This window comes from Cherax quadricarinatus, chromosome 6 (assembly GCF_038502225.1).
Source record: "Cherax quadricarinatus isolate ZL_2023a chromosome 6, ASM3850222v1, whole genome shotgun sequence".
NCBI lineage: Eukaryota > Metazoa > Arthropoda > Malacostraca > Decapoda > Parastacidae > Cherax > Cherax quadricarinatus.
In genome coordinates, this window is record NC_091297.1 from 46,528,093 (window position 1) to 46,539,013 (window position 10,921).

Here is a 10,921-nt window from a genome sequence, read left to right on the forward strand (position 1 = left end):
GAAAAATTGCAAAGGATAGTGGATGAGTTTGAGAATGTGTGTAAAGGTAGAAAGTTGAAAGTGAACATAGAAAAGAGTAAGGTGATGAGGGTATCAAATGATTTAGATAAAGAAAAATTGGATATCAAATTGGGGAGGAGGAGTATGGAAGAAGTGAATGTTTTCAGATACTTGGGAGTTGATGTGTCGGCGGATGGATTTATGAAGGATGAGGTTAATCATAGAATTGGTGAGGGAAAAAAGGTGAGTGGTGCATTGAGGTATATGTGGAGTCAAAAAACGTTATCTATGGAGGCAAAGAAAGGAATGTGTGAAAGTATAGTACCAACACTCTTATATGGATGTGAAGCTTGGGTGGTAAATGCAGCAGCGAGGAGACGGTTGGAGGCAGTGGAGATGTCCTGTCTAAGGGCAATGTGTGGTGTAAATATTATGCAGAAAATTCGGAGTGTTGAAATTAGGAGAAGGTGTGGAGTTAATAAAAGCATTAGTCAGAGGGCAGAAGAGGGGTTGTTGAGGTGGTTTGGTCATTTAGAGAGAATGGATCAAAGTAGAATGACATGGAAAGCATATAAATCTATAGGGGAAGGAAGGAAGGAGGGGTAGGGGTCGTCCTCGAAAGGGTTGGAAAGAGGGGGTAAAGGAGGTTTTGTGGGCTAGGGGCTTGGACTTCCAGCAAGCGTGCATGAGCGTGTTAGGAGTGAATGGAGGCGAATGATACTTGGGACCTGACGATCTGTTTGAGTATGAGCAGGGTAATATTTAGTGAAGGGATTCGGGGAAACCGGTTATGTTCATATAGTCGGACTTGAGTCCTGGAAATGGGAAGTACAATGCCTGCACTTTAAAGGAGTGGTTTGAGATATTGGCAGTTTGGAGGGATATGTTGTGTATCTTTATACGTATATGCTTCTAAGCTGTTGTATTCTGAGCACCTCTGCAAAAGCAGTGATAATGTGAGAGTGAGGTGAAAGTGTTGAATGATGATGGGGATTTTTCTTTTTTGGGTCACCCTGCCTCGGTGGGAGACGGCCAACTTGTTGAAAATATATATATATATATATATATATATATATCTATATATATATATATATATATATATATATATATATATATATATATATATATATATATATATAATGTCGTGCCGAATAGGTAAAACTGGTCAATTAGCAAGAGCTCATTTAAAATTAAATCGTTTCTAAAAAATTCTCTTATACGATTAAATATATATTTTTTTTCGTTTATGTTAATGTAAAAATTTATAATTTTGCACCAAAAGAATCTTAGAAAACTTACCTAACCTTATTATAACAAGCGCAATTTATTTTAGCCTAATCCAACTAAATATATTTTAAATACGTTTAAAGTAATTTAATACTAAACAAACACAAAGCAATATATATTTTTAGTTAGGTTTAGAATGATATTTGCGAAGTTATTGCATACACAAATTTTCACTTGTCCTATATGGCAAGATGAGCGTTGCTATTTAAGCCAAGATCGCAACTTCTGCCTATTCGGCACGACATACACACACACACACACACACACACACACACACACACACACACACACACACACACACACACACACACACACACACACACACACACACACACACACACACACACACAGTGCTAGTAATGGCGTTATGCCGCCCCTCCCCCACACGTACCAAAACACGTACACATACAATGAAAGATTATAATATATATATATATATATATATATATATATATATATATATATATATATATATATATATATATATATATATATAATGTGTGTGTGTGTGTATATACACACACACACACACACACACACAAGTCGGCCGTCTCCCTCCGAGGCAGAGTGACCCAAAAAGAAAGAAAAAATCCCCCCCAAGAAATACTTTCATCATCATTCAACATTTTCACCTCACACATAATCACTGTTTTTGCAGATGTGCCCAGAATACAACAGTTTAAAAGCATATACGTATAAAGATACACAACATATCCCTCCAAAGTGCCATTATCCCGAACCCCTCCTTTAGATTGCAGGGATTGTACTTGCCATTTCCAGGACTCAAGTCTGGCTAAATAAAAATAAACGGTTTCCCCGAATCCCTTCACTAAATATTACCCTGCTCACACTCCAACAGCTCATCAGGTCCCAAATACCATTTGTATCCATTCACTCCTATCGATTATGCTCATGCATGCTTGCTGGAAGTCCAAGCCCCTCGCCCACAAAACCTCCTTTACCCCTTCCTTCCAACCTTGTCGAGGACAACCCCTACCCCGACTTCCTTCCCCTACAGATTTATACTCTCTCCATGTCATTCTACTTTGGTCCATTCTCTCTAAATGACCAAACCACCTCAACAACCCCTCTTCTGCCCTCTGACTAATACTTTTATTAACTCCACACCTTCTCCTAATTTCCACACTCCGAATTTTCTGTATAATATTTACACCACACATTGCCCTTAAACAGGACATCTCCACTGCCTCCAACCGCCTCCTCGCTGCAGAATTTACCACCCAAGCTTCATGCCCATATAAGAGTGTTGGTACTACTATACTTTCATACATTCCCTTCTTTTCCTCCATAGATAACGTTTTTTGTCTCCACATATACCTCAATGCACCACTCACCTTTTTTACCTCACCAGTTCTATGATTAACCTCATCCTTCATAAATCCATCCGCCGACACGTCAACTCCCAAATATCTGAAAACATTCACTTCTTCCATACTCATCCTCCCCAATTTGATATCCAATTTTTCATTATCTAAATCATTTGATATCCTCATCACCTTACCCTTTTCTATGTTCACTTTCAACTTTCTGCCTTTACACACACTCCCAAACTCGTCTACTAACCTTTGCAATTTTTCTTAAGAATCTCCCATAAGCACAGTCATCATCAGCAAAAAGTAACTGTGTCAATTCCCATTTTGTATTTGGTTCCCCATAATTTAATCCCACCCCTCTCCCGAACACCCTAGCATTTACTTCTTTTACAACCCCATCTATAAATATATTAAACAACCATGGTGACATTACACATCCTTGTCTAAGACCTACTTTTACCGGGAAGTATTCTCCCTCTCTTCTACACACCCTAACCTGAGCCTCACTATCCTCATAAAAACTCTTTACAGCAGTTAATAACTTACCACCTATTCCATTTACTTGCAACATCTGCCACATTGCTCCTCTATCCACTCTATCATATGCCTTTTCTAAATCCATAAATGCAATAAAAACTTCCCTACCTTTATCTAAATACTGTTCACATATATGCTTCAATGTAAACACTTGATCTACACATCCCCTACCCACTCTGAAACCTCCTTGTTCATCCGCAATCCTACATTCTGTCTTACCTGTAATTCATTCAATAATAACCCTACCGTACACTTTTCCTGGTATATTCATTATATATACCATGAGGCAGACCAAAACAGCATGGGTTCGAGTCCTTGGCTAGTCGCAGTGTTGTTATTGATCAATACCACTTATTCGTGGACACACACACACACACACACACACACACACACACACACACACACACACACACACACACACACACACACACACACACACACACACACACACAGACACACACACACAGACACACACACAGACATACATACATATATATATATATATATATATATATATATATATATATATATATATATATATATATATATATATAAAATCAAAATCTAGCAAAAAAATTACGATGGTTTAAGTTAGATTAGGTGAGGTATCTCTGTCAGGTTTGGTTCAAAATTTATTTTGATAAATTAGACACATGTGCAACTCTTGGGTATCTTTATTGAGGAAACGTTTCGCCACACAGTGGCTTCATCAGTCCATACGTAGGAGAAACTTGAAGAACAGGAGGAGAATGAGGTAATCAGTCCCTCAACCTTGAGTCGATGTGTTCAGTCCATCAATCTTGAGTAGAATACGGCATATGAGCGGAGAAGCAGCTTATAAACCGTATGGCAGGAGAGGTGCAGCAGTCATAGGTGGTGTCACGTTTGTTCAATGTGGAAGTAGGTTGTGCCCAAGAATTAGGCAAGCGAAGAATTCCTAAGTATTAAGATTCCAAGAAGTGCTGCACCTCTCCTGCCATACGGTTTATAAGCTGCTTCTCCGCTCATATGCCGTATTCTACTCAAGATTCTCCCACGTATGGACTGATGAAGCCACTGTGTGGCGAAACGTTTCCTCAATAAAGATACCCAAGAGTTGCACATGTGTCTAATTTATCAACATGTCGGTTCTCTGAACCATTCATCTACAAAATTTATTTTATATTGTCAGTTTAAAAAATAAATCTCTCGCTCTGTAAAAAAAAAAATTGGGAAGTGTTATACCGAAGATATGGAAGATGGCCGGTGCGATATATGTTTGCTCAGTGTTTGACATGTAGATTAAATTGGTGTATTAGTTTTTTTTCTAGACTACTATTCATAAGATGCCACCGCTTTAAAGGTTTGTCTGGGCACATGACAAGATTTGTAGTTAAAGCATTGCTACAGAAAATACTTAATTATTTTCATTTCTAAATGCCAGGAAATGTGGGAGAAACTCAGGTTGATAAGCTGTTAGCTGCTACCGCTGCCGCTGCTGGTGCTGCTGCCGCTGCTGGTGCTGCTGCCGCTGCTGGTGCTGCTGCCGCTGCTGGTGCTGCTGGTGCTGCTGGTGCTGCTGGTGCTGCTGCCGCTGCTGCCGCTGCTGCCGCTGCTGGTGCTGCTGGTGCTGCTGGTGCTGCTGCCGCTGCTGCCGCTGCTGGTGCTGCTGCCGCTGCTGGTGCTGCTACCGCTGCTGGTGCTGCTGCCGCTGCTGGTGCTGCTACCGCTGCTGGTGCTGCTGCCGCTGCTGCCGCTGCTGGTGCTGCTGGTGCTGCTGCCGCTGCTGGTGCTGCTGGTGCTGCTGGTGCTGCTGCCGCTGCTGGTGCTGCTGCCGCTGCTGGTGCTGCTGCCGCTGCTGGTGCTGCTGGTGCTGCTGCCGCTGCTGGTGCTGCTGGTGCTGCTGGTGCTGCTGGTGCTGCTGGTGCTGCTGGTGCTGCTGGTGCTGCTGCCGCTGCTGGTGCTGCTGCCGCTGCTGGTGCTGCTGCCGCTGCTGGTGCTGCTGGTGCTGCTGCCGCTGCTGGTGCTGCTGGTGCTGCTGGTGCTGCTGGTGCTGCTGGTGCTGCTGGTGCTGCTGGTGCTGCTGGTGCTGCTGGTGCTGCTGCCGCTGCTGGTGCTGCTGGTGCTGCTGCCGCTGCTGGTGCTGCTGCCGCTGCTGGTGCTGCTGCCGCTGGTGCTGCTGGTGCTGCTGGTGCTGCTGGTGCTGCTGCCGCTGCTGGTGCTGCTGGTGCTGCTGGTGCTGCTGCCGCTGCTGGTGCTGCTGGTGCTGCTGGTGCTGCTGCCGCTGGTGCTGCTGGTGCTGCTGGTGCTGCTGCCGCTGCTGGTGCTGCTGGTGCTGCTGGTGCTGCTGGTGCTGCTGCCGCTGCTGGTGCTGCTGGTGCTGCTGGTGCTGCTGGTGCTGCTGCCGCTGCTGGTGCTGCTGGTGCTGCTGGTGCTGCTGGTGCTGCTGCCGCTGCTGGTGCTGCTGGTGCTGCTGGTGCTGCTGGTGCTGCTGGTGCTGCTGCCGCTGCTGCCGCTGCTGGTGCTGCTGCCGCTGCTGCCGCTGCTGGTGCTGCTGGTGCTGCTGCCGCTGCTGCCGCCGCTGCCGCTGCTGGTGCTGCTGCCGCTGCTGGTGCTGCTGCCGCTGCTGGTGCTGCTGGTGCTGCTGCCGCTGCTGGTGCTGCTGCCGCTGCTGGTGCTGCTGGTGCTGCTGGTGCTGCTGGTGCTGCTGGTGCTGCTGCCGCTGCTGGTGCTGCTGGTGCTGCTGCCGCTGCTGGTGCTGCTGGTGCTGCTGGTGCTGCTGCCGCTGCTGCTACCGCTGCCGCTGCTGGTGCTGCTGGTGCTGCTGGTGCTGCTGCCGCTGCTGCCGCTGCTGCCGCTGCTGGTGCTGCTGCCGCTGCTGCCGCCGCTGCCGCTGCTGCTACCGCTGCCGCTGCTGGTGCTGCTGGTGCTGCTGCCGCTGCTGCCGCCGCTGCCGCTGCTGCTACCGCTGCCGCTGCTGGTGCTGCTGGTGCTGCTGCCGCTGCTGCCGCTGCTGCCGCCGCTGCCGCCGCTGGTGCTGCTGGTGCTGCTGGTGCTGCTGCCGCTGCTGGTGCTGCTGCCGCTGCTGCCGCCGCTGCCGCTGCTGCTACCGCTGCCGCTGCTGGTGCTGCTGGTGCTGCTGCCGCTGCTGCCGCCGCTGCCGCCGCTGCCGCCGCTGGTGCTGCTGGTGCTGCTGCCGCTGCTGGTGCTACTGCCGCTGCTGCTGCCGCTGCCGCCGCTGGTGCTGCCGCTGCCGCCGCTGGTGCTGCTGCCGCTGCTGCCGCTGGTGCTGCTGGTGCTGGTGCTGCTGCCGCTGGTGCTGCTGGTGCTGCTGCCGCTGGTGCTGCTGGTGCTGCTGCCGCCGCCGCCGCTGGTGCCGCCGCCGCCGCTGGTGCTGCTGCCGCTGCTGCCGCTGGTGCTGCTGGTGCTGCTGCCGCCGCTGCCGCTGCTGCTGCCGCCGCTGCTGGTGCTGCTGGTGCTGCTGCCGCTGCTGCCGCTGCTGCCGCCGCTGCCGCCGCTGGTGCTGCTGGTGCTGCTGCCGCTGCTGCTGCCGCTGCTGCCGCCGCTGGTGCTGCTGGTGCTGCTGCCGCTGCTGGTGCTGCTGCCGCTGCTGCTGCCGCTGCCGCCGCTGGTGCTGCTGCCGCTGCTGCCGCTGGTGCTGCTGGTGCTGCTGCAGCTGCTGCTGCTGGTGCTGCTGGTGCTGCTGCCGCTGCTGCCGCTGCTGCCGCCGCTGGTGCTGCTGCCGCTGCTGCCGCTGCTGGTGCTGCCGCTGCTGCTGCCGCTGCCGCCGCTGGTGCTGCTGCCGCTGCTGCCGCTGGTGCTGCTGGTGCTGCTGCCGCTGGTGCTGCTGGTGCTGCTGCCGCCGCCGCCGCTGGTGCTGCTGCCGCTGCTGCATCATTGGAATATACCTTGTTTTGAAAGTTACCATACTCTATCCTTTTCCTCTCAGTTGTGATAATGACTTTAAGGATACTTGAAGGTGCTATTCCCTTCTCATTACTTTTTCGCTCTGTTGTGTGGTTAAAATTTGTCTTGTACTCCGTTGTAGCTGTTTTTCACGTTTTCCATAACGTAATTTTTGAAATTTGACCTCACTGGATATTACATTGTTTTCTGCGGCCCATTGGAAGACTTGATTTATATCCGTTTGGAAATTTAGTGTCCTCACTGGATGACACCATGTTTTCTGATTGTGACTGTGGATCATCTGCTTTTCACAAGGATTGTTCTATACTTGATCTCTTATCTCTCACTCACGCTAATAAATTATAGTGGTGTGTTAAGCTGTTTTAGTATGCAGAGTTCATTATCTGTGGTAGTTATGGTTGCACGATCAGTATTAGTATGAACAACGATTGTATTAAATGTTAATGGAACAATCATTATCAACAGATGTAGAAACAGGAACAGTAACAGGAATATGTGAAACAAGACGTGTGCAGTGTATAGGATGTTTTATTCAGTAAATGTTTTACCACCTCTATCTTCTTCAGCCCTAAAAGAAGTCATTCCAGGCAAAACGTTTCCTCGCTAAAATATCCTAAAAGTACACGTGTTTTAATTCATATCTGTCGGTATTTTATACCAACTCCTACCTAGTAGCAAGAGTAATAACAGGAGCAGTAGTAGTAGCAGGAGTAAAGGAGTGGTCCTTGGGAGGGCCACACCGCGGAAGTGGTGCGTGACCCACAACGGTGCTCCAGCATTAGTTACCAGCAGCAGCCACGACGCTGCTGCTGCTACCGCCGCCGCCACTGGTGCTGATCCTACTTCTGGCACTGCTATCGCTTTGCTTCTTTTGCATATACAGCTATACTGTTACTGCTGGAAATGATGATAGCAAGTTTTATTTGCAACCTTTTCTGAATCTGTTGCTACTATTACTATTGGTGGTGTAGTTCATAAGAACATTAGAACATAGGGAGCGCTGCAATAGGCGTACTGGCCCATGCGAGGCAGGCCCAAGTCACCTCCCGGCTTAAACGAATGATCCACCTAGTCAGGTCAGGTCACATCCACTTAAGGAAGGATCACTCCATCAGACCTACTATCATACTGATCGACACCATGCCTAACCCTTCTAGGGTAGGGTAGGTGCCTGAGCCCGAGCCTTTAGCTCATAAGACTGTCATTCCCATTTGCCCGCTTGGGGCGGGGATGGCAGACCAGAGAGGCCTAGCTTGTGGCTAGGCCTGGGGACAGTTGGTCCCAAAGATGAGGAGGTACTTGTGCCTCCTCCCATGGGAGACTTAGGTCTCAGACACTCCCTAAAGAGGGAGCCAAGGCCGGGCCACCACTTGGAAAAGGCCCGGGCCGGGAGAATACCGGCTAATCTTTAATAATAAGACCTACTATCACAGAGAGGAAATGGTGTGGTGATACCGACAAGATGTGGAAAAAGACACTTATGTACAGTTCAGGATATTTATTAAAGGAAACGTTTCGCCACGAGTGGCTTCTTCAGTCCTAATACAGAGAAAACGAACGAACGAACGAACGAACGAAAGTTCAGGTAAGATCCCAATGGGATGAGCGGGGAAGACGGGACAGACGAAGAATAGTGCTGGAGATGAGTGTTCTTAGTTGTAGAAATAGAGCCAGGGCTTAACCCAGCAGCTAAGTCGATCGTGGGACAGACATTGAGAACACACATAGCAGGCTCTTCTGTTGCGACTCCGGTGGGTGAGTGGGGAAGTGTGGACAGACGATGAACAGTCGTGAGAAGAAGGTCTTGAGTTGTAGATGAAAGAGCCAGGGCTAAACCCAGCTGCGTGGCACTGCGAGGCAGTGTTGAGAGGGCATGTTGAGGACATAGAGGAGAGAGCAGACTGCAGACAGTGCTCGCCGACTGATATGCTACAGGCTGAGGTGAAGAGCTGGTTTGGACGTCAGGTTGTTAGGTAAGACACATATGCAACAGTTAGGTATCTTTATTTCGAAACGTTTCGCCTACACAGTAGGCTTCTTCAGTCGAGTACAGAAAAGTTGATAGAAGCAGAAGATACTTGAAGACGATGTAATCAGTCCATCACCCTTAAAGTTTTGAGGTGGTCAGTCCCTCAGTCTGGAGAAGAGCATTGTTCCATAGTATGAAACAATATGGAGATGAAGTGACAGGATGGAGCCTTATATAGCGCCAAGAGGTGAGACGTAGGTCACTAGAAGCGGTAAGAACTCAGATGTTGGGAGGTCAGGTCCCTCTCAAATCCGGCCGTTCTCACTAGTAGAGGTTGTCGAAGTTGATTGTAGGTCTGTACCAAGATACCCTTGTGTTGCAGTGTCTGACAGATTGAACATTAAAATGGTATAAAATACCGACAGGTTGTTAGGTTTCGCCAACTGTGTAGGCGAAACGTTTCGAAATAAAGATACCTAACTGTTGCATATGTGTCTTACCTAACAACCTGTCGGTATTTTATACCATTTTAATGTTCAATCTGTCAGACACTGCAACACAAGGGTATCTTGGTACAGACCTGCAATCAACTTCGACAACCTCTACTAGTGAGAATGGCCGGATTTGAGAGGGACCTGACCTCCCAACATCTGAGTTCTTACCGCTGGTAAAGTTGTTCAAGAGAGGGCATCCTGGTTCAGATTCACAGAGAGCACACAAACAGGTCTTCACAGAGCTAAGTACACGTCACCACTGACAGCTAAGTACACGTCACCACAGAAGGCCTACTGGCATGGGCCAGTAGGCCTTCTGCAGTGTTCCTCCATTCTTATGTTCTTATGATGTGGTTCACTTATCTAGGTTTGGGGTGGGAACACTGGCCAATGCGGTGGAGGGAGCTGTTAGGTCTTTAAACTAGAAATAGATAGTGGTATGGGTTTTCATGGAAAATCAATGTATTCTGAGTGTAGCGATAGTGTAAGTTTTAAGGAAACCAGTTATAGGCAGAATGAGGTAGAGTTATTGGTGAATATAGGAAAGCCAATGGCATTAGGTGATAAGGAGAGTAACAAGCATAGTGGAGGAACAGAAATCAGCAGGAAGAAAAAAGAGAAGGGAGAATTTCTTAAAATATATTATACAAATTGTCATAGTGCGAGAAATAAGATGGACGAATTGAGATTAGTTGCAAGTGTGAGTACCATTGATGTTTTTGCCATAACCGAGACGTGGTTTAATTTGAAAAATAGGGACATGCCTGCCGAATCTCACATTCAGGGTTTCAAATTGTTCCAAGTAGACAGAAGTATTGGGAAGGGGGGTGGGGTGGCACTCTATGTCCGAGATCATTTAAATTGTTGCATAAAAACTGGTATAAAGTCTGAAACACATACTGAGTCTGTTTGGGTAGAATTTTCAGAGGGGCATGAAAAATTGATTTTAGGCGTGATATACTGTCCCTCAAACTTGGATAGAGACCGAGGAAGACAACTCTGGGAGGAAATTGTTAAGGCCACAAGGCACGATAACGTAATTCTAGGGGACTTTAACTTTAGTAATACTGATTGGAATTTTCTGACTGGGAATTTAGAATCTTAACGACTTTTTAGAAGTAGTTCAGGATTGTTTTTTGAAGCAGTTTGTGACAGAACCTACAAGGGGAAATAACCTGTTTGACTTGGTTCTTGCAAACAAGGAATCCCTTGTTATTAATTTAGAAGTTTCGGAGGAACTTGGTGCTAGTGACCACAGATCAATTACCTTTAGCACTGAATGGAAGTATGATGGTAGGGGTAACTCAGTAACAGTCCCAGATTTTTGCTTAGCAGATTACGATGGGCTTAGAGAATACTTATCTGTTGACTGAGGTAACGAAGAGAGCTATCAA